Consider the following 25,451-nt stretch of genomic DNA (forward strand, 5'->3'; position numbering starts at 1 on the left):
AGGATGCCTCTTCTTTGGGCATCAGCCAGAGGTGAATGAGTGATCTCTCCCTGGGAAAGGATGTTAATTCTACACCAGCTGTACATCCAGCCTTTTAGAACATTGTTTCTGAGACAAGCGTTCCCATGGCGAGTCACAGAGCCCTCATTCCACTATGTTATTTCCCACGTCAGTAACATTGCTGTCCTACTGATAACACCAGCTGAATCTTAAGTTAACATCTGTACCACCACTGTGTTTTAAAAGTTCACATTTGAGTCATATAATCAACTGTTTATTGCATCCAGAGGGAAAGGATTTGCATGAGGGGCATAGCCTCTGCATTCAGACCAGAATAGGAGGAAGGTTACTGGGTACACTATGGGGGGGGGGGGGTAGGCAATCAGCTGCTGGAGTAGCCATAAGGAAAAAGAACCTGATCGTGGCAGGGTAATGATTTAGTAATTTTACAGAATTTATTAATTCATGTTGGGTGAATGAAAACAGACTAGATCAGTGGGTGTAGGATTTGTGATGTCAGTTAAGCCCATGAATATTCAAATTGCACTCAGGTTACTGTCCTGGGGAGATATATGGAGTCCTCATTGACATAGTGAAGTCAGCTCAGAAATTAGAAACACAGGCCTTCATTGGCTGTAGCTGTTTGGGTTAAGTTACGGGTCTCAGCAGCCAACAATCCAGATAGAGGCAAGGTCAAACTATATACTTCACTCTGCTCCAAGCTGAATACTCCAAGGTATCCCTCTTGATTGAGGAGGAGCAGCAACAGTAGCAAGATCGGGAGGAAGAAACTCCTGCTGAGTGCTGGAAGGCAGAAAGATAGGTTATTGGAAGACACGCTAACGAGATACTGAAATAAAAATCTTGCAGCTCTCAGAAGGGTAAGCTCCTGGACTAGAATTCTGGGCCAGGAAACGCTATGCTGTGTGCCTTCAGCGCACTCTAATCCTACGGGATGGGTTGATGTCACTCAAGATTCACTGGCCAATCAGGGCCTCCAGGCAGGCCCTCCACTAGTAGAAGAGGAGTGTACTTCCTGCTGCCCTGTTTCCAGCTGCCGATTTACCGGAGTTGCTTAGCGGGCTTGAATGATTGGCCTGATGTGTTTTGATGTCGGCTGCCGGGTGTCTTATGGACGTGCTGGCAATCTACTAAGTCGGGACATGGTGAGTAGGTGACCACTGCCCAAAACCAGAAGGAGCGGGCGGGACTCGGTGTGGTGGGATGCAGGGGGCCAACCCTGGCTGTTCTTTCTTTTTGGTTTCTTTTGAGGCAGCGGAGGGGAAGAATGTCCTCGGGGGCAAGACTTGGTCTTGCGAGATATTTAGGGTTGCCGTTTTACCTATTTTAAGTCTAAGGCGCTTTGCAGCTGTAGCTGACGTTCCTGAGTTCCTCAGAGGCCAGACTGTAAACTGCAATCTCTGGTGTGTAGCCCCTCACCTTAAAACAGCAGGGGGTTAAGTAGCCTTTCTTCTATCTCCAGGGAACTGGGCTGCTCTAACTTCCAGCCTGGTAGTTGAAGTCACAGGGAGAAAAGTGACACACTTTGAAAGGTGACTTTAATGTTTATTTCCAAGTTTTTCTCAAACGTTGTCTACTAAAAGGGAATCGGGTAATTGAGTAAAGGATTGATTGCTAGATCCTTTCCCTCAAGTCCAGATGCACTCACTTGATAGGCTTGGGGGAAGTTTGGAGCAGTAAACTTCTATGAGCCAGGAGAAGAGAGACACCCTCAGAGAAGAAAGACTTTTATACAGGCAAATATGGATAAACTCACCTAAGTTCTATACAAAATCGTATGTTTTGGGGAGGTTGGCTTGATCAATGCATATTGAATTTCCAACTGGAGGGTACCCCTTTGCAGCTGTGTCCAATCCACTTGCACAATTATTTCAGCTCAGTGGGTTGAGGAGAATGCCGTCTCTTCCAGCTGTGTGTTATGTTACATATCTAGCACCTAACATTGCACATAGGGTCCAGGTCAAAGCCATTCTCTCTGCCAGGGAATGGCCTTTACTTATTCCAAATTGGTACGGATATGTGGGGATTTTCTTATTATTAATAATGTTTTTCTTTTGAAAGAGTCAACGATTGATTTCACGTTTTATATTTCATTTCTTATTTATTAATTCGTTCATTTTTATTGGTTATTGGATATATTTACATTTCAAATGTTAGACCCCTTCCTGGTTTCCCCTCTGTAAACCCCCTATTATATCCCTGTCCCGCACCCCCACCAACTCCTGCCTCACCTCCCTAGCATTCCCCTACATTGGGGCAGCGTCTCCACAGGACCAAGGGCCTTCCCTGCTCCCATCGATGTCAGATAAGGCCATCCTCTGGTATGTGAACAGCTGGGGCCATGGATCCCTCCAGGTGTTCTCTTTGGTTGGTGGTTTATCCCTGGTAGCTCTAGGGGAATCTGGGTGGTGATAATGTTGTTCTTGCTATGGGGTTGCAAACCCCTTCAGCTTCTTCAGTCTTTCCCCTAAGTCCTCTCTGCTGTCCTAGTGCTCACTCAGTCCGATGGTTGGCTGTGAGCATCCACATCTGTATTGGTCAGGCTCTGGCTGAGCCCCTCAGGGAGCAGCCATAGCAGGCTCCTGTCAGCTCATGCTTCTTGGCATCAGCAATAGTGTCTGGGTTTGGTGTCTGCAGATAACATGGATCAGCATGGGGGGGGGGCAGTCTCTGGATGGCCTTTCTTTCAGTCTCTGCTCCATTCTCTGTCCCTGCATTTCCCTTAGACAGGAACAATTGTGTGTTAATATTTTTGAGATGTGTGTGTGACCCAGACTCACCTGGGTCTGCATATGGTCTCTACAGGTTCTCTTTCCCCTTTGTTGGGTATTTCAGCTAATGCCATCCCAGTTGTGTGCTGGGAGCCTCTTGCTTTCCTAGCATTTAGGGCTTTCTAGTGGCTACTCCCAGTTCCTCATTCCCCACTGCTACATACTTCCCTTCCATTTCCTGACCCTCTGTACTTCTTTCCTGTCTCTCCCCACAACTAATGCTCTCCACCCCTTGCCCAGCTTTTCCCTCTCCCTATTTCTAACTCCTGTAATTATTTTGTTCTGTCTTCTAAGTAGGACTGAAGCATCCACCTTTTGGTCTTCCTTCTTGCATTTCATATGGTCTATGAGTTGAATCGTGGGTATTCAGAGCTTTTTGTCTAACCTCTATTTATCACGGAGTACATACCATATTTATTCTTTTATGACTGGGTTACCTCACTCAGGAAGATATTTTCTAGGTCCATCCATTTGCCTGTGAGTTTCATGATGTCATTGTTTTTAATAGCCGAGTAGTACTCCATTGTGTAGATGTACCGCATTTTCTGTATCAATTCTTCTGTTGAGGGACATCTGGGTTCTTTCCAGCTTCTGGCTATTATCAATAAGGCTGCTGTGAACATAGTGGAGCATGTCTCTTTGTTATATGTTGGAACATCTTTTGGGTATATGCCCAAGAGTGATATAGCTGGGTCCGCAAGGACTACTATGTCCAATTTTCTGAGGAACAGTCAGACTGATTTCCAGAGTGTTTGTACCAGCTTGCAAACCCACCAACAATGGAGGAGTGTTCTTTCCTGCCCCAGTGTTTGGATTTTTAATACTTAAATGACTGATTTGGTTTGGGGTTCTCACAATTTTCTCATATATTATTGTCTCTGCCTCCTAATTTGCTTATTGTCAGCATTTCAGACCACATGATCATTTGATGGAACTGCAGTTTCGAGTTGAATGCCTCCGAGCCATTCAAGATTCCTCATTTGTTTAGCTCTGTACCCCAAAAGGAAGTTGATAACATCGCTGCTTTGAGAATATTTAACATTAGGAATGAACAGTGCCCTTGTTGTGACGTCAAAAGATAATTTCTAAGAAATGATGGTCTGGTTCCTAGGACTTGAGACCACTGCATTCCACATTTTTGGTTTGCCTCCTACATTTTACTAATTGTTTAGAAATTGATAGAGAGGAGGTGATGGGGAGCACTCTTGAGAGAAAGATCAGTAGCAATTGACAGTAAGAAATAAACAGATTAGAGGGCAGCTTGAGTTATTTTTGTGGTGGCTATGAAGTCTGTGTTTTTTTAAAATTTTTCACACATACAATCATAGGTAATAATGGTCAAGTTGACATTATGCCTGGCAGAGTCTCCTTAAGTGTTTGATGAAAGCCTGACTATATTTTGTGCTTTTGTTCATGGCTTTTTCTTTCCATTCCCTCATTATATCAGCAAGACTGCACACAGTTTTGATTATTGTATCTTTGTGTCTTACTGTGTCTGTGTGTTTTCTATTTCTTTATTATCCTATTGATTACTCTGAATTCTATAATGTAGCACATACCCTGGAATCAGCTTCCCCATCATAAATTGTTGGAATGTTTTTATAAATACATTTTTTAAAAGAATTATTTATTTTATGTCTATGCGTACACTGTAGCTGTCTTCAGATAAACCAGTAGAGGGCATCAGATCCCAATACAGATGGTAGTGAGCCACCCTGTGGTTGCTGGGAATTGAATTCAGTCTACCTGGAAAAGCAGTCAGTGCTCTTAACCACCGAACCATCTTACCAGTGCCAATTGTTTGATATTTTAATTTATAGTATTTTTAAACCTGAGTTGCTGTCTCCATCGTGTCTGAGATTCAATCAGTGAGCTCTTTGGTCTTCGTGTTGCCATGTGCCTACATTGCTGTCATAGACTCTAATCCTTTAGAAGAGCAAGTCCAATTCAATGCTTTCAATAATGATTCCTCTTGGCCATGGCCTATTTTATGATATCAGTGAAAATTAACCATACAGTATGGTTGTGTGGATGATCGGAACACAGTAAATTTCCCCTTCCAACTACACAAACCAGGGAGGATTTTCTTCTACATTAGCTGTAGAGCGGTTAGCATCAGTGCAAATTCCTTAAGGTTGGAGTGATCCCAAGATTGACAAGACTAGGCTGCCGTGAGGAATAATCCTGTTAAGAACATTCTCCTTTACTAATAATGAGACCAACATCAAATGACTTCTCAGCTCTCTCTTCTGTAGAAGATTCCGATGCTAGGAATATTTGTTGAAAGGCGCTTGCTTAAACACAGACTGCTATCTAGTATACTTTTAATATGTGTTATACATTATAGTGTGCTCATCAAATCAAAGTCAGCTGGGGTTCTAAATCAGACCATGTCTCAAACAAAGGAAATAATCAGAACTGTATTTGTGTTAGGCTAGCATGTTTCGGTTTTTCTTTCTTTTACTAATTAATTTTAATGGTAAAATTTGATTCCAAGTTAAAAGTTACCTTTTCTTTTTTTTTTTGACTTGTTCTTCATGTACATTGTTGTGATCTGCATATCATACATGGTTTCCAGTGTTCTTGGTATATTCTAATGACAGGGTGATAGTGAACTAAGTTACTAACTGAAAAAGATTCTATTTTTGTAAGCACATGCTATGTACCTAGGCCTTGAGCTTAAGTATAAAAGCCATCCCCTGCTTTTTAATAAACTGATTTATTTCTTTTATCTATTCAGTTTACATTCTGCACACTGCCCTCCTCCCGGTTACACCCTCCCATAATTGTTCCCCTAGCTGCCTCTCCTTTTCTCCCCTGAGTCGATGGGCCACATTGCATTACGCAGATCTTCTATTTCGTAGGACTAGTGTAACTACAGTATCTTGGTTTCACACTAAGTTCAATGTTTTACTCAGATTCTTGATAGCCTGTGTAGACCCAAAACTGGGCCAGTCAGACTCTCATCAGTCATCTAAAATTGATTACCTCACTGTTCATTCCTAATATTAAGTATTGTCAAAGAAGGGAAGTTATCAACTTCCTTTTGTTCTGTCCCTTTCTGGACTGTGACTACACCACTTTCAAAGTTCCTGGAGTAGAATCCTGGGCATTGTAACTCTCTATTCTGTGTGCCTTCTGCCCACTCTAACCCTAAGGAAGGGGCTCATGTCACTCAAGAATCACTCGCCAATCAGGTCATCCAGGCAGACTGATGAGAGCAATAGGAGGGTTCTTCCTAGTACTTTCTGCCATGCCGGACATTCAGCTCTCAGGTGAGCCTGTGCTTGCTACTCCTGACATGAAAAAGCAGGGGGATGAGCTGTTGAAGCTGGGGTAGTGGGCCCTTCCTTTGACTGGGTGGGAACTAGTGGTTAGATGTGAGCATCTGTAGCGTTCCTTGTGGTCTTAGTCACTTGATGCACTGAACCGTTGCATCTGAGTTCATTATGGGAGATGTGTCTAGATGAATCCCTTGGACCAATGTCTTGTGTGTAGAAATATCCTTGGCAGGAGGCTGAATTTGGAGAAGCCTAGATTCTCTGGTATGTTCTAGAAGTTGTGCCCTTGACATTTAACATTAAATGTAAGTTTCGTTTAGAGTTAATTTTGTGGAGGTTGTAAACCCCATCTCATGTGCTGGGTAGCACTCTGATATTAAGCTGTGATGAAAAGAGTATAGAATCTTTGATGTAAAGGATTTTCCAATGCCTGGGAAATAGTGAATCACACTGAGTAGAGTTTACCTCGGAGAGACTGCCTCCCTCAGGTACGTAGCAGGGTAACCAAGCATCTTAGAGATTAGGATGTTAGGATACACATGGTTTTTCACCCGGATTGTCAGAAAATATGGCTTCAGAAGGTAACACAGGAGACAGCCCTGATTAACCAACAGCACTAGGCCCATCCCCAGATCACAGAGCAGCCCTTTAACAAGCAGCTTCATGGAGCATTGCAGGGTCACAACCACCACTAAGGCCTGGTGTGCCATAAAGGATCGCTTTTCTTCTTGAGAAAAGCATAGATCTGCCAGGTGGGCAGGACACCAGGTGACACCATTTGAAAAGGAAAAACACTGTTGTGGTGAGGACTGGCCTTATTGAGCAAGGCTTTCCCTGAGGACTTCGTGGATAGAGAATTACATAGCTCCTTCTCAAACTCAGCCACATCTTAGAGCCTGTAAGGGCCTGGGGCCTAGGACCTAGGGCCTAGGACCTGGAGCCTTTCCCTGAGGCATTGATGTGTGTATTGAAAAAGCAGAGCTCGTTGTCTAAAGCCAGGCATATTCTTGAGAGGTGTTAATGGTCTGCAGACAGGTCTGTGGAAAGGGGTCGGCTCTGATCCTGAGATTCCAAAAATTGCTACCACATGGGGCTGAAGACATCAGTTCCAAACCAGTACAGGCAAGGTCTTTAATGTTAATGAGATGGCCCTGTACTCTGTGAGCAACATTGTTTGATCAGATCCCTCCTTAATTTGTCCTTTGTATGGTTGATTCTGCTGACTTCATGGAAGTCTCCCATTTCTTTCCATTTCCCTTGTAGGTAGTATAAATGCTGCTGTTGTTCTTAAGAAGCTTCCTTAGCAGAAGCCATAGCTCCTTGCTACCCTACCCCAGCTTTTATACTTTCTATCTCCTACTTTTTCTATCTTTTGTATCCTCTGAAGCCTTCCACTTAGGATTCTGTCCCTGAAGAATGGCCTACTCTTTCAGAGTATTGGTGTAGTTAAGAATGATTGGTGAAATATATTTGCTATGTAAATCTCCTAACTGCCACGTGGCTAAAACAAGCAGTCACCACTCTATCCTTAAATTGTTCAGAATCAAACTTAGGGTGTCTGTGAATTGTTGTCTTTATACAGGTGAGGGCTAAATGAGTCCATTTGTGCATTTGGGAAAGTGAGTCTTTTGTTTATTTTCTGGGGAGTACGGCTTTACCCTTGAGTGTGCCACTGTCTTTCCTCTTCTAAGCAATTTGGGCCCTTTCTTCTGTTGTATATTCTAAATGAGCCCATCCCTTAGTCTAATCCCGGATCACAGCAGGTGTTTCTTGCTGGCCCAAAACCGGGATAGGCTCTTGTATAACCATTTCTGGAGCCACCTGATCTGCCTGGTTATTGTCCAGTGCCACTGAGTCTCTTCCCATCTGATGTCCTGGGCAATGAATGCTCATACTTGTTTCCTTCATCATGTCATCCAAGAGATCCAAGATTTTGGCTTCTTTTTCTACCTTGGTATATAGCCCGGTGGACGGGAGCTGTGGCAAAGGCATCTGTGCTGATGTGCTGAGGGATAAAATGCTAAAGAATGGAAAGTTCCTGCCTATTTGAAGGCCGATTGCTTGGGTGGGATCTTGTGGTCTTTTCTGGATGTCTTGAGGCAAAGTCAGCTGCAAGTCATTGAGATGCTCCTCATTAAAGTTGAAAAGTTGTAAAGTTTTAACTCCCTATAGACTGGACTTGAATCACCCACCTACCACCCACCCCCAAGAAATGAAGTGTTTTAGCCTGCCAAGGGTGTACTGGGGGGAGAGCCTTCTTTTATAACAATTAGATGTCTGAGAACTGTCATGGTGGGCACTTTCTTTGTACTCTAGCTTTATCTCTTGGCTTACAATAGATTCTTGGAAGCAGAAGGGTAAGAAAGAGCAGAACACAGATGAAACAAGATTTGAGGAAAGGGAGCAAAGGAGCTGACTTGGGTTTGATGTTTTCAGGAGAAAGGTAGACTAGGTAGAAGGGCATACACAGAAAGAGATTTCTGAGTGTCTTGCAGTTTAGTTCTACATTCAAGCTTGTCAATATATATGTTACATATAGTTAAAAAAATGAAGTTAGCTCACTAGGGTAGCATGTCTTTACCAAACCTCCCACAGCATTTGTCATTATTGGGAATATATATCAGAAAATGTAAAAAGGTAAAGGCTAGAGAAAGTGACTTATTTTAATTCAATTGTATAAAATCAATTTTAAATGAAAATATGGTAAATACAGAGATGGCTTAGTTATGAGCATTGGATATTGTTATAGATGACACAGGTTGCATTCTCTAAAACCATGTGGCATTAAACCAGCTGCTGTAACTGTAGTCCCAAGGGATCTAATGCCTTCTTCTGACCACTGCAGGTGCTGCACACAAACAAGTGCCAGGAAAGCACTCATATACATAAAATAAAAATAAGGTATAAAAAATGGCGTCTTCCACTGGATGGTTTTGGCTCATTGGTCAAAGATCAAGTGACTATAAGTGTGTGGGTTTACTTCTGCGTCTTCCATTCTATCCATTCCTGCCTGTCTGTTCTCATCACTCTTGCTCTGTAATACTGCTTGAGGTCAGGGATGATGATTCCCCCCAAAATTGTTTTATTGTTAGAAATAGTTTTTGCTAGCATAGGTTTTTTTGTTATTCCAAATGAATTTGCAAATTGCTCTACCTATCTCTTCAAGTTGGAATGTTGATGGGGATTGCACAAATCTGTAGTTTGCTTTTTGCAAGATGGCCATCTTTACTAAATTAATCTTGCCAATTAATCTATGCCAGTCCATGAGCATAGATCTTTCCAAATTCTGAGATCTTCTTCAGTTTCTTACTTCAGACTTGAAGTTCTTGTCATACAGACGTTTCACTCGCTCGCTTAGTGTCACACTGAGGAATCTTATATTATTTGTGACTACTGCGAAGGGTGTTATTTCCCTAATTTCTTTCTCAGTCTGTTTACCCTTTGAGTAGAGGAAGGCTACTGATTTGTTTGAGGTAACTTTATACCCAGCCACTTTGCTGAAGCTATTTATCAGGTTTTGTAGTTCTCTGGTGGGTTTTTTGGCGTCACTTAAGTATATCATCATATCTTCTGCAAATAATGATATTTTGACTTCTTCCTTTCCAATTTCTAATCCTCTGATCTCCTTTTTTTTTTTTTGTCTCATTGCTCTGGCTAGGACTCGAAGTACTATATACAATAGGTAGGGAGAGATAAGGCAGCTTTGTCTAGTCCCTGATTTTAGTGGGATTGCTTCAAGTTTCCATTTAGTTTTATGTTGGCTACTGGTTTGCTGTATATTGCTTTTACTGTGTTTAGGTATGGGCCTTGAACTCCTGATCTTTCCAAGACTTTAACATGAAAGGGTGTTGAATTTTGTCAAATGTATTCTAAGCATCTAATGAGATGATCTTTAGGTTGTTGTTGGTTTGTTTTTTGGTTTTGTTTTGTTTTGTTTTGTTTTGAGTTTGTATATATAGTGATTTATATCCAATGGGAAAAAAGAGAGCATTTTCAACAAAATGCTGGTTCAAATGGCAGTCAGCATGTAGAAGAATGCAAACCAGTCCACTTTTATCTTCTTGTAAAATGCTCCAGTTGAAATGGATCAAGGAGGTCCACATAAAACAAGATACACTGAAACTAATAGAAGAGAAAGTTGGGAAGAGCTCGAACACATGGGCACAGGGAGATATTTCCTGAACAAAACACCAGTGGCTTATGCTCTAGATCAACATTTGATAAATGGGACCTCATAATATTGCAAAGCTTATGTAAGGCAAAGAGCACTGTTAATAGGACAAAACGGCAACCAACAGATTGGGAAAAGATCTTTACCAGACCTACATCCCATAGAGGGCTAACATATAACATATAAAAGAACTCAAGAAGGTAAACTCCAGAAATCAAATAACCCTATTAAAAAGTGGGGTACAGAGCTAAACAAAGATTGCTCAACTGAGGAATATCAAATGGCCGAGAAAGCACCTAAAGAAATGTTCGGCATCCTTAGTTATCAAGGAAATGCAAATCAAAACAACCCTGAGATTCTACCTCATACCAGTCAGGATGGCTAAGATCGAAAACTCAGGTGACAGCACATGTCTTCGAGGCTGTAGAAAAAGAGGAACACTCCTCCATTGCTGGTGGGATTGCAAGCTGGGACAACCACTCTGGAAATCAGTCTGTGGTTCCTCAGAAAACTGGACATAGTATTCCCTGAGTACCCAGCTATACCACTTCTGTGTCTTTACCAAAAAGATTTTCCAACATATAACAAACACACATGCTCCACTATGTTCATAGCAGCCTCATTTATAATAGCCAGAAGTTGAAAAGAACCCAGATGTCTTCCACAGAGGAATGGATACAGAAAATGTGGTATACTTACACAATTGAGTATAACTCAGATTATTAAAACAATGACTTCGTGAAATACTTAAGCAAATGGATGGAACTAGAAAATATCATCCTGAGTGAGGTAACCCAACCACAAAGGAACACACATGGTATGCACAAACTGATAAGTAGATATTAGCCCAAAAACTCAGAATACCCACAATGCAATTCACTGACTATCTGAAGCTCAAGAAGGAGGAAGACCAAAGTGTGGATGCTTCAGTATTTCTTAGAAGGGGGAACAAAATACACACAGGAGGAAATAAGGAGACAAAGTGTGGAGCAGAGACTGAAGGAAAGGCCATCCAGAGACTGACCCACCTGGGGATCCATCCCATATACAGTCACCAAACTCAGACACTATTGCAGATGCTAAGAAGTGCTTGCTTACAGGAGCATGATATAGCTTTCTCCTGAGAGGCTCGGCCATAGCTTGACAAATATAGAGTTGGAGGCTCACAGCCAACTACTGGACTGGGTTCGGGGTCCCCAATGGAGGAGTTAAAGAAAGGATTGGAGGAGCTGAAGGGGTTTGCATCCCCACAGGAAGAACAACAATATCAATGGAGCAGACCCCCCCCAGAGCTTCCAGGGACTAAACATCCAACAAAAGAGTACACATGGAGTGACCCTTTGCTTCAGCTACATATGTAGCAGAGAATGGCCTTGTTGGACATCAGTGGGAGGAGTGGCACTTGGGCCTGTGAAGGCTCGATGATTCAGTGTAGGGCAATGCCACAAAGGCAGGTGAGAGTGGGTGGGTTTTTCAGAGCACCCTCAGAGAAGCAGGGGAGGGGCTATGTGATAGGGGATTTCTGAAAGGGAAAACAGGAAAGGTGATAACATATGAAGTGTAAATAAAGATAATATCCAGTAAAAGAAGAGAAAAGAAAAAAAAAGAAAAAGAAAAGGAACCTTCTACAGAAGATTCCTTGAGACACAGAGCATTCAGGATGAGGATACATGCACTTCAGGTCAAATGACTGCAGTCAGTTACTTAAACTGAAACAGGTGAGCACTCTAAGGGATTTTTCTTATTGGAATATTTACTATGGGAACCCATCCCCCTTTTTTAGTGGAGCTTATGAGTTGGCAAGAAAAATCTTTATCTAGGCCATTTCTTCTGGTGGAAACTTACATATATAAGGATAATGAAGATGGTAAGTATTTTTCTGTTTCTTCCTGCCACACTCTGGTAAGAGAGATCACTTCATTTTTCTAGCATTAGAGATTCTATATTAGGAAATCTGGGATATGCTGAAGACCAGCTGAGTCATAAAGACACGACTGTATTCTTCAACTTGCCATTGTTGCAGTCATTGTCTTACTCGTGGACAACATTCCATGAGACATTTCTCTATATCCACTTCATCCATACATAGAGAGAGCCATGCTTTGGGTTCTGTTCATCTGGAAAACCTCTGCTAATGCAGATATGTGTTTTCACCTCCCACTGAGGAATATGTGCTGGCTACCAATAGTGCTCCACTGTGATTGGCATCCACTTCCTGCTTTTCTCCCAGGGTTGTCTAGAGTCTCATATTGAAAGAGCAAGATAAACGCCATTTCTGGAGAATCATTTTGAAAGGGAAAGATAAACCCCATTTATCTCCACTGAGGCAACTCTTTTGTATCCATTTGTATGACCCGGCCTAATTTAAAAAACAGCCATGGGGCCGGGGATTTAGCTCAGTGGTAGAGCGCTTACCTAGGAAGCGCAAGGCCCTGGGTTCGGTCCCCAGCTCCGAAAAAAAGAATCAAAAAAAAAAAAAAAAAAAAAAAAACCAGCCATAAAGCACCAGCTTAAGAAGTAGAGCCTAATTAATATAGAGAAAGTCCTGAGACACCAGCTCTAGGAACAGACCATAAAACCTAGAACAAATTCATAAAACCATACCCCCAGAGACCAGCCAGGGGATAACCACAAAAGATGGGAAATATTCTTTCTCAGGATAGACCATCTGCACTGGGCAGCCCTATTGCATTATATGGTTAGAAGTTCATGACAAAGGCATGCAGACCACTGACAACCTGTGGCTCCAGAGCGTCATTTGTCTGGGGTTGCTATTTCAAATCATGATTGACCCCTGAATGGTGATTGTTTCTGCACAATAACCCTCTTTGTTTTTGTATACTATCAGAGTCTGGGGTCTTCAACAATTTTCAGACCCTTACATCGTATAGAAGATGAATATTAGCTACAATTTTCCTTATGCAAATGTGAAATTACAGAAACAAACATCATATTTTGTGTCCTAAAAGATCTCTTTAATTATTAATATCCTTGGAACCATTCTGCCAAGGGGTCATGTAGTGAATATTGGACTTTAGAAGCTATCCATCTTGATTCAAGAGGGTTTAGCATGAGTGGAGGAGGAGGGGCAGAAAGATGGTGGTAGAAAAGAAGAGGAAGTGGAAAAAGAATAAGAAGAGGAACAAAAATGACAAGGAGTAGGAGAAAAAGAAGATGAGGAAGAGGAGGAGAAGAAATACACCAGGAAGAGGAGGAGCAGCACTAGGAAGAGGAAGATGAGGACAAGGAGTAGAAAAAGGAGGGGGAATAAATTCCTGCTTAGTGCTGGAAGACAGAAAGGTCGGCTATTGGAGGACAGACAAATGGGATACTGAAACACAAATCTTGCAGATCTAAAAAGGGTCATCTCCTAGAGTACACTGATGGGCCAGAAAACTTGCTACTCCATGTCTTCAGCACACTCTAATCCTAGTGGAGGTGCTCATGTCACTCAAGATTCATTGGCCAATCAGAACCTCTAAGAAGACCCTCCAATCAGGAGAAAAGGAGTGTTCTTCCAGGTTCTTTGGTTCGTGGTACAAGTTCCACTCCATTGCTGAGCAGGCTTGAATGGTTGGTGTGACGTGCTTTGAACTCTGCTGCTGAGTGCCTTACCGGAGTGCCAACCCTGAACTACCAAGTCCAATCATGGTGAGCATGTAACCACTGCCCCTAACCTGAATTAGCAGTGGACTGAGAAGGGGGAGGCAGGGAGGTGGCCCTCCCATGCATGGGCTTGGTAGGAACTAGCAGCCATCTTGTAGATTCCGTGTGGTCCTAGCCATTAGGTGTACTCATGTGTTCAGTTTGGGAGCTGCATCTGTGCAAAGCCTTTGGAGCAAGGGGTTTCTGTCAGAAACATCATGGGCAGGATGCCAAATGCGGAGACCTAGCTTCTCAGTATTTTCCAGAACTTGTCCCTTGCCATTTAAAATCAATTTAGAATGAATTTTGTAGGTGTTGTAAACCATATCTCAAAGGCTGGGCAGCACTGGAATTTAATCCATGATGGGAACAGGAGAATCCATGATGTAGGATCTTCCAATGCTTAGGAAATAGTAAGAAGTACTGTGGATTGCTCTGGTGCTGTTTGTATTTTGATGTTAATTCCACTTCCCCCAGAGGGGCTGCCTAGGATGAGGAGTATTTCACATATTCAGGTGACTTCCTTGGAAACTTCTCCCCATTTTAACATGTAAAAGATAGGCTAGAGCAGGTTATTGGGCCTGGAGGGAAAGGTGGAGCTGAAAAGCTTTAGGGAGAAGGAGAGAATTGAAGGAAGGTGGGGATGCTGGAAGGAAACTGGAAGTGAAGCAGGTGGCCTACAGCATGTGTATTGGTCCCCAGAGCAATGGCCTTTCTTTCTTCTTGATTTAAGTTTCTAAATTCTTTTTTTTTAAAGACCAAGCTAAGAAAGTCCCTTTTTTTTTTTTTAAGATTTTTTATTCATTTATTACATATAAGTACACTGTAGCCGTCCCCAGACACACCAGAAGAGGGCATCGGATCTCCCCACAGATGGCCGTGAGCCACCATGTGGCTGCCGGGAACCGAACCCAGGACCCCTGGAAGAGCAGTCGGGCGCCCCCAACCGCTGAGCCATCTCTCCAGCCCAAGTTTCTAAATTCTTAAGATAAAGGGCACTACCGCAACCGAGTTTTAAAAATACCTATTTGGGTCATGGACTGTACTGTGCATTGCAGTAACAGGGAAAGGATTTGTATGTGGAGCAGGACTTCTGCCCTCAGAACACTGCAGGAGGACCAGTGTCCTGTGTACAGTGCAGAGTGAAACAGGGTAGGCAACAGCTAGATCACAGACTAATTGAAGTTTAAAGCCTTCATCTGCAGGGCTCACCTTTATGAATAAAGTCCTGCCTGACTTAGGGTGTGTGATTTTGTAATTTCCTAAGGAGTGTTAATTCATACCTTTTAATGTAAACACACAAGATTGGTGGGTGAGACTCTGGGACCCACTCCTGAAAGACAGTCTTACAACACCTTCCAAGATGTTCCACGAGTGGACAGTAGGAAGGAGAAAGGACCTTTCATTAGTGTTTTCTGAGGTCTCTGTCCTTGGCGTGGGGCGGGGGTTGGGGGGTAACTACAAACAAAGAGGATCCTGTGTATGAATTGACTTCACTGACAACTTCGTGTGGAAGTGTGGATCACAGGAGACCTGTTTTGTCTCAGTTGCTTGACCAGCATACCTCCAGTAGGGGAGATGCTAAGTTCCTAAGACTTAGCTGTGTGGTTCAAGCTAATGAGGGATATGGGGAGGCCGAGCAGTCAGACACACCAGTGGGAGATAGCAAGCAGTGTGTTCTAGGATTCTCCTTAGACACATCCATTAGGAAATCTGAGGGAGATCACAGTCCCACCGTGGTGAGTGTGAGGACCCCAGACCCCAGACGTGGAAGAGTACACTGGTGGATCTATCAGAGTCTAATGTGTTAGTCTAGGATGAGCTTGATCCACACTCTTTTGTTGGTATATGTGTGGATCTGGTGAGATGCACTGGGCTTTCTTTCCTCAGTGAGAGGGCATTCCTTGAGGAAGGGAGAATCTGGATTTCTAGCCATTGCTGTGTTGCTGCTACTTTCTCTATGCAGTGCACACACTGAAGCTTCTAGTGTGTGGTACACGGACTTGTAGGTCCAGTTTGTAGAAGTTCCAAATAAAATAACTCGACAAGTTCCGTAGGAGTGAAATCAAAGTTTGTGGCTTATCCAGAACAAAAGGTAGTTTCAAATGACCATCAAGTGCTGAAAGGAAAGCATAAATTGAAATGCAAGGAGATTATCACCTTTAAAGAGAAGATCCTTTCTATGGACTTGAAATCTTAGAAGATGCCATGAGAGTAACACGCTTTCCTACTAACTCTCCAATTAATGGAAGGAGTAGGCAAAGTGATTCCGAGTCCCAGTAAAAGATTCTACAACTGTTATTCATCTGTGATGGGGTCCAGCCCAGTTTAGAAGCCAGACTCAATAAGACCACTTATTTCTTGTGGGTTGGAAACAAGAAGGATGCAAAGGTCATGGATGCTTGCTCTGTGGTTTCAATTCAGCACTCTTCCAGCCATCTGTGTTCTGCAGAGTCAGAGCCCCAATGATGGGCCAGGGTGAGTTCATTACTTGAGGTCATGAGGATGCAGCTTCAGTTGTATTTCCTGACCACATGATGTTGAGATACAAAACATGAGTCATCTGCTATAGAGAGCTGCATACATAATATAGAAGTAATCAAAACAACAGCTATGTTACAAGTTGCCCCTTAAAATGTAAGCCACATATGTCTGAGACAGAGCCATAGGACTTGCCATTTGACCTGCAGGTTTCTCGCCTTGCTCCATCTACTGATGTACCCATCCCTGTTTATTGGAATGGGAAGTGATATTCTGTCCCATTTTTTTCTTTTGTTGAATACTTTTTGTTTACCTTTCAAATGTTATTCCCTTTCCCAGTATCCCGGATATAAACCCCCTATCATATCCCCTTCTCCTTCATTATAAGGGTGTTCCCCAATCCAACCACCCTCCCTTCCCACCCTCCTGACTTTCCCTTACACTGTGGGGGATCAAATTGATTCTGGGTTCTAGTGCTAAAATCAAATGTGGACCAACATGCCTGGCCTTTTTCTTTTATTGACGTAAATGGGCCTGGAATGTATTTGTTTTTATACATCAAGCATATCCTTTTGTGCTGAGCTTACCCCACATCTTGATTTTTGAAATTTCTTAGACATTCTCATTCTATTTCCTAGGGTGCCACATACTCATGATGTTAATACTTCTGAGTCATCTCAGTCATTGCAGGGCATTCACTGACCTTTTTTCTAACTGTCGTGTTTGTTGTGACTTTATGTTAGAAAGTCTATGAGTCTTTTGCCTATATGCATGAATATACACCTTAGTTGTGTCTAGTCCTCAGAGTAGCCAGACAATGGTCTGACACCTGCTGAAAGTAGAATAATGGATAGCTGTGATCCTGCAGTAAATACAAGCAATTCACCTCACTTATTTGTAGGACCTGCAAGAGCTCTTCCTGAAGCATGTAGCCCTTTCACTACCCGGCCTTAAGTTCCTGACAGGTACACTTCCAGTCCCTGCCCTGGTTCCCTTGTATTGGGGAACAGTGCCACACAATAGAACACACACACACACACACACACACACACACACACACACACTAATATGTTTATCCTGACTAATGTCTCATCCAAGCTTCCCACAGCTAGTGTGTCCTCTCCGTTACTCTTTTCTCGACGCTCTATATCTGCCCTTAGCTTAGTTGCCCAGTTACCTTTTCATTGCTCACCACCATAAAGCTACTCTCAGCTTAATTGCATTTCTAATCTCCAACCTGGGGTTGTGGCCAATGAACACTCCTCTGGACATCTTACATGGTTGTCGGCTCTCTCTCCAAAGCAAGACAAATCTCTCTTTCCTGTCTCCTGCTTCTCTTTCCTCACCTTTGGGAACCTGGATTTCTCACCTTTTCTACCCTTTCCATTGGCTGCTGTCAATGGATCTTGATCGATCAAAGTCCAATTAGAGACAAGGAACTGCATAATTTACATGCAGATTCCCAGTCAAAGCATGAGATCCATGCCCTGTACTTCACTGCTGAGCCCTCCATCCTGCACTGTGTTGTTTACATCTAATCAACTTTCATATAGCTAAGATTTTCTTCTGCCTAATTGTAAATGTTTAAACATATATTTCCTTTTGGTAATATCTTCTTAATGTTATAATTTGTATTTATGGACCTCAGGTTTCTGGAAGATGAATACAGAACTGGATATTATGTATAATTCTCTTAGGAGTTTAAGGAAAAACCTGAGGTCTTTCTATATTTCTGGTTTGGTTAGTCAATTCTGGTAGAGGATACAGGGTCTTACTATGTACCTTTGGCTGTTCTAGAACTCATTGTATACCCTACACTGGCATCCGACTCAATGTGATAATTCTGTTTCTGTCTCCTGACTGCAAAGTTAAAGGCACAGGACAATAGACCCAGCGTTTAACTGATTTTTACAGTCAGTAATTGTTAGTGTTAACACAACTTCTTTGATGTTTGGTAAGCACTATTGATCTTGTAGAGCTTGTGTCCTCTTTACATATGTAGGTGACATTTCACTAGAAAGACTGCATCCTATTGAACAGGCTTTGAAATGACAGGGTTGAACCTCATTAATACGTTTCCTTCTAATATGTATTGGTAGTTACAGTAGAACTTCGGAGTCAGAAAATAAGTCTGATAGGCCCCATAATTATATGAACACATTGTCTATGAAGAATACATGCCCAATGTTGTCTCTATCATGCTTTCTTTTGTACCCATGTATGGGATACTCGAGAAGACAGTGACTTATGAGGATGTGCATGTGAACTTCACTCAGGAAGAGTGGGCTTTGCTGGATCCCTTCCAGAAGAAGCTCTACAAAGATGTCATGCTGGAGACCTACAGGAACCTCAATGCTATAGGTAAGAGTTTAAATTCCCTTTCCTGTTTTAAAATTGGAGAAAACCCTTCTTTCTTTTGAAGCACTTCTGTAATTTCAATTGAGATGGGTACAGAATTTGGTGAGTAAAGCATGCATGACTTTAAGATTCACTGAACATTGTAACTTACATTTTTCATAATTTCCATTCATCGTTTTTCTCTTACTCTATTTCAGGCTTTAATTGGGAAGACCAAAATATTGAGGAACATTGTCAAAGTTCTAGAAGACAGAGAAGGTACTTCTTAAATGCGAGCTCATATAAATATGCCTCTGAAGAAATTTTAATGTGTGCTGAAAGTTTGAAAGTAAAGCAACAGTGTAAATAAGAACTGCTTTAAATATATTGGTGATTGATACATTCTAACAAACCATGGTATTCCATGTGCTTTTATCTGATTTGTTTTTGCAATGCAATTTTTTTAAGAAAGATGACTTGGAAACAATGCCTTAGTGTATATCACCATTTGAAAGACAGCCCTATTACAACTACACTGTACAACTGGCAATACATTTCTGCTAATTTTGTAAAAGCTCCACATGTTGAATAGTTGGCAAATACATGTTGAAAAGCTTCTAATAAGCTCATTCCGATATTAATAGTGACATTGTTAGATTTAGTGAAATAGGCAGATTATTTGTTGTAAGAAGGATGTTGTGCAGTAACCTCAATCCCTATATCACATGTCTATGAAGAACAAAATGTTAAATTATGTGAATGCAATGTGTAGGTCTTCCTTTTATAGATATGTCATATATCATAATGAACACAAACCATGTATATAAAAGGGATATTGAAGGAAACAATGTACCTCTCTCTCTGTCTATCTATCTATCCAATTATGTATCTATCTATATCTATCATATCTATCCATCCATCCACCCTTCCATCTATTTATCTTTCTACCTCTCTTTCTATCTATATATCTCGATCTTTTGCTGACACTCTCCCATAACAATGAGAAGATATATAGTGGGTGGCTGTTATACTAGACTGTTTCAACACGATAAATGTTTACAATTAATTATTTTTCCAACTTCATTAGCAATACATATGGAACCTCAATTTGTAATAAATTCTCTTGAGTACTCGGAATGCCGAAATGCTTCTATTTCTCCTGGATTACTTCCCAAATATAGTATGAAAAACACTACAGTAAATATTGGAATACACTTAGTGTGTTAAAGCTCTGAGCTCTTTTGCTTTTCTTTAAATTTGGGAAAAACCTTTTATAGAAAAAGGATATGTAAATCTGAGGTATGTAATAAATGCTCTGCCATCTCAGGGATCTTGGAAGATGCAAAACAGCCCATAGTCAAGGGAAAGCTTGAATGTGAACGAAGTGAAAAAATTTAAGGCCAGATGCCTCTTTATATTTAGAGAAACAGTAACATTAAATCATCCAGATGAAAGTGTCCATCAGTGTGGTAAACCTTTCACATGTGCATATTATATTTTCAGGCATGAAAGAAGTCAGAGTGCAGAAATTCCCTCCGAATATACTCACTGTGGAAAACCCTTTGCTTTACATGCTCACAGTCATGCTCAAAGGAATGAAAGGATCCATTCAGAAAAGAAGCCCTCTGAAGTTATTCAGTGTGTTGAAGCCTTTGCTCCTTACACAGTTTTCCAAATACATAAAAGAACACAAGCTAGACAAAAACCTTATGAATGTAGTCAGTGTGGTAACGTTTTTTCAAATCACAGTAAACTTAAAAAGCATGAAAGACTTCATACTGAAAAGAAACCCTACAAATGTAATGAATGTGATAAAGCCTTTTCACGACCAAGTAGACTCCAGATGCATAATAGAGTTCATACTGGAGAGAAACCCTACAAATGTAATGAATGTGATAAAGCCTTTTCAATACACAGTAGCCTCCAGAAGCATAAAAGAGTTCACACTGGAGAGAAGCCCTACAAATGTAGGGAATGCGATAAAGCCTTTTCAGACCACAGTAGCCTACGGAGGCATAAAAGAGTTCACACTGAAGACAAACCCTACAAATGTAGTGACTGTGGTGAAGCCTTTTCACAACACAATAGACTCCTGATGCATAGAAGGATTCATACTGGAGAGAAACCCTACAAATGTAAGGAATGTGATAAAGCCTTTTCACAACACAATAGACTCTGTAGGCATAATAGAATTCATACTAGAGAGAAACCGTACAAATGTAATGAGTGTGATAAAGCCTTTTTACGACCCAGTAGACTCCTGAAGCATAAAATGATTCATACTGGAGAGAAACCCTACAAATGTAAGGAATGTGATAAAGCCTTTTCACGACCCAGTAGACTCCAGATGCATAATAGAGTTCATACCGGAGAGAAACCCTACAAATGTAATGAATGTGATAAAGCCTTTTCACAACACAGTACTCTCCAGAAGCATAAAAGAATTCATACTGGAGAGAAACCCTACAAATGTATTGAATGTGATAAAGCCTTTTCAGAACACAATGGCCTCCAGATGCATAAAAGGATTCATACTGGAGAGAAACCCTGCAAATGTCATGAATGTGATAAAGCCTTTTCACGACCCAGTATACTCTATAGGCATAAAAGAGTTCACACTGGAGAGAAACCCTACAAATGTAATGAATGTGATAAAGCCTTTTCAGACCATAGTAGCATTCGGAGGCATAAAAGAGTTCATACTGAACACAAACTGTACAAATGTAGTGACTGTGGTGAAGCCTTTTCACAACACAATAGACTCCTGATACACGAAAGGATTCATACTGGACAGGAAATCTACAAATGTCATATATGTAATAAAGCCTTTTCACAACACAGTAGCCTCTGGAGGCATAATAGAATCCATACTGGAGAGAAACGCTACAAATGTAATGAGTGTGATAAAGCCTTTTCACGAACTGATACCTTCCAGATGCATAAAAGAATTCATACCGGAGAGAAACCCTACAAGTATAATGAATGTGGTAAAGCCTTTTCACAACAAAAAATATCTCCAAATACATATAAGAATACATTCTGGAGAGAAACCCTACAAATGTAATGAATGTGATGAAGCCTTTTCATACCATGGAAACCTCCAGAAACATGGGAGAATTCATCCTGAAAACTAAGCCTATGACTGTCATCAATGTGGAAAGCATTTGTACAACCCAGAAATCTCCTAAAACATAATTGAACCGATACTGGAGAGAAACTCTAGTAAGGTCATCAATGTGGTAAATCCTTTTTACAACACAGTCATAACACATATAGCAGAGAAACCCTACAAATATCATCAATGTGATAAACCGTTTCTAATCTCAGTCATCATAAAAGTAGTGGATAAGTTTATCCTGGGGAGAAACCGTACAAACATAAGCAACGTGATGAAGTCTTTTCACAACACAGTAATTTCCAAATACATTAAAGAACACACACAGGAGAGATACCCTCCAAATGCAATCAATGTGACAAAGCCTTTTCCCAACATAATAGTCTCCAAATACATAGAAAAATACATACTGCAGAGAAACCCTACAGATGTAATCAATGTATCACTGTAATAACAGCTTTACAGTCCACAGTTGTCTAACATTTTTAAACTCTGAGCTACCAAATTACTGTTTGTCACCCACTCTGGGAGTAGAGACAGTCACAGGCTGTGGGGGCCTTGGCAGCAGTGATTGCTGTCTCCTTTTTTGCCTGTTTAGCCTGTTTTTCGTCCTTGGCAGCTCTTATAACCTGCTCTCACTGGGCTTTCCTGACTACTGGTTTCTGATTCTTCTTGGCCATTATATCAGGAAGAGGCACACCAACAATGGCTGCCTGGAACTTGAGTGCACTTTGATTCTTTTCTTTTGAATTTTTTCCGACTGTCCTGTTTTGTATTTTCTTCTGTAGACGACAGTCCCGTATATCTGTCTAGGATTCCTTGTTGAATGGAATGCATACTCACATTTGGCATTAATGAACTAGAAAACCTTGCCACCGGTCCTGGTGTATTGCTCACTGTGTCCAGGGTGGGTCTTGTACCAGCTGAAAGGTTATACATGTCTGCCTCCTGGGGGAATGACAGCGAAGAGCCCAGTCATCTTAAAAGAAATGGAAGCCTACATACTGGAGAGAAGCTCTTCAAATGTAATCTATGTGACAAGCATTTTCTTAACATTATTAATCTACACCTACAAATTTATAAAGGAAGACACACTGGAGAGAAAAATCCCCCAAAATCATGAATGTTAAAAAGCCTTTTTACAATGCCTTCACTGTTAAAAATATATATGAACATGCTGATGAGAAACCCTTTGAATGTGATCATAGTCTTAATCATCATGAACATATTTGTATTGGCGAGAAACATGAATATAAGCATGATGGTAAAGCCTATGCCCAGTACAGTTATCTCCTAATGCAGCAAGGAGCACATCCTGGAAAGAGGGAGGGAAGGAGGGACTGAGGGAATGAGGGAGTAAGGGAGAGACACCTTATGAATGGACATTATATGGTATTCCTTTGCATATCACAGTCATCTTTTTTTTTTTTTTGAAAAGCGAGACAAAATTTAACTTTTAAATGATTGCAAGCACACCAAATAACAAGTTGAGTTCTAGCCTCTAGTGACTTGGGTTAGGATGCAATAACAGCACCCTGAACAAGCATATCCACTGCCCTAAATGCTTCAGGCTGGAGTCCTATAAGGAGAACTGCGTCTCCATAGGCATTACAAACAGCAAGTTATTACTTTTTAGTAGATAACGCCCTAACCTTTAGGAGGGTAGAAGGGAACAATTTATTCCCTTTCTTTCTTTAAAGAATTCTTTTTCTACTAGACTAAAAAAAGAAAAGTCAACATTAATATCCACTACTTGCTAGAATACTAAGGAAAACAGGTGACATATTTCTTAAAGACTCACAAGGTAAGAAGATGAAATTTTACTTGAGTAGTAAGTCTGTGCGAAAAGCTAGATTTGATACTCTCAAAAAGTGACAGTATAGAGAAATAATTTAATGCCTTCCAGAACAGAACTCACACTCTGGGTTGGTTTCCTATTCTGTGGGGGCAGATCCCATGTTAAACCACAGAGCAGGCACTTCCACCTCCTATCAGTTTATGCGGTAGTTTTCATGGATTTCTGGCTGGATGTCATACACAAAGGTTATCCAGGACTTAATCCCTGTTCTGCTCGAAGTAGTTCTGGAGGATAGTCCTCTGCTCCTGGGTCTACTTTTCCACCTCTCTGCTACAACTGCCATGGGTCCCCAGTGCTGCAGCTTCCTTAGCCTTGAACTCCTTCTCCCTCTGCAGGACGTACTGTTCAATTTCAGCCTGGGCTTCTTTGGCCTGCTTCAGCCTCTCGTTTTTTGGCTCTCAGGCCGTGGACACCTTCTCAGCTGCCTGCTTCTCGGCCTGCAATAGCTGCTGGATGCCCTGTGAGTCATTGCCCATAACATATCTCAGAATTCCTAGAAGAACCCACCAGTGAGAGAAACTGTGAGAGTAACGTGGTAAGGACTTTGCAGGTGATATTTACCTTGTATAAAATAACACAGACTTGTAAAACTCCTCATGAAAATAGGCAATGTGGTAAAGCTTGGTACCAGTCATTTTTGAAATCAAGAGAGAAATCCATGCTGCATCAAACCCTATAAATGTAGTCAATGTGGTAAAATTCTGCACTTTGCAGTATTTTTATGCAAGGGTAAAACGTTTAGCAGGTGATCAATCTGTTAGGGGCCACATGTGGAACAAGCTCTGAATGGCCGTTCCTTCAATCTCTGCTCTAAACTTTGCCACCATAGGCACTCCTATGGATGTTTTTATTCCCCCTTTTAAGAAGGCTTGAAGCAATCTGAGACACCGCCGGAACCTGAAGGGACCGACCGGATAAACAGTTCTCTGAACCCAAATCCCGTGGGAGGGAGAGCTAAACCGTCAGAGAGGCAGACACGCCAGGGAAACCAGAAGAGACTGCACTCTGCACACATTACTGATTCCAGAGGAAAACACCAAACGCCATCTGGAAACCTGGTGCACGGAAGCTCCCGGAAAGGGCGGCGCAGATCTTCCTGGTTGCTGCCACAGCGGAGAGCTCATAAGCAACACCCCATGAGCAAACTTGAGCCTCGGGACCACAGGTAAGACCAACTTTTCTGCTGCAAGCGACCTGCCTGGTGAACTCAGGACACAGGCCCACAGGAGCAGCTGAAGACCTGTAGATAGGAAAAACTACACGCCCGAAAGCAGAACACTCTGTCCCCATAACTGGCTGAAAGGAAACAGGAAAACAGGTCTACAGCACTCCTGAAATACAGGCTTCTAGGACAGTCTAGCCACTGTCAGAAATAGCAGAACAAAGTAACACTAGAGATAATCTGATGGCGAGAGGCAAGCGCAGGAACCCAAGCAACAGAAACCAAGACTACATGGCATCATCGGAGCCCAATTCTCCCACCAAAGCAAACATGGAATATCCAAACACACCAGAAAAGCAAGATCTAGTTTCAAAATCATATTTGATCATGATGCTGGAGGACTTCAAGAAAGACGTGAAGAACTCCCTTAGAGAACAAGTAGAAGCCTACAGAGAGGAATCACAAAAATCCCTAAAAGAATTCCAGGAAAACATAAATAAACAAGTAGAAGCCCATAGAGAGGAGTCACAAAAATCCCTGAAAGAATTCCAGGAAAACACAATCAAAGAGTTGGAGGAATTAAAAATGGAAATAGAAGCAATCAAGAAA

General features: G+C 41.6%; 2 pseudogenes; one reads left to right on the forward strand and one right to left on the reverse strand.

Annotated features, from left to right (window-relative positions):
* The first annotated feature begins 671 nt into the window (after positions 1 to 671).
* Positions 672 to 25,451, forward strand: Zfp715-ps1 (zinc finger protein 715, pseudogene 1; annotated as a pseudogene).
* On the reverse strand, positions 23,814 to 24,156 carry Atp6v1g1-ps1 (ATPase H+ transporting V1 subunit G1, pseudogene 1; annotated as a pseudogene).

This window comes from Rattus norvegicus, chromosome 17 (genome assembly GCF_036323735.1).
Source record: "Rattus norvegicus strain BN/NHsdMcwi chromosome 17, GRCr8, whole genome shotgun sequence".
NCBI lineage: Eukaryota > Metazoa > Chordata > Mammalia > Rodentia > Muridae > Rattus > Rattus norvegicus.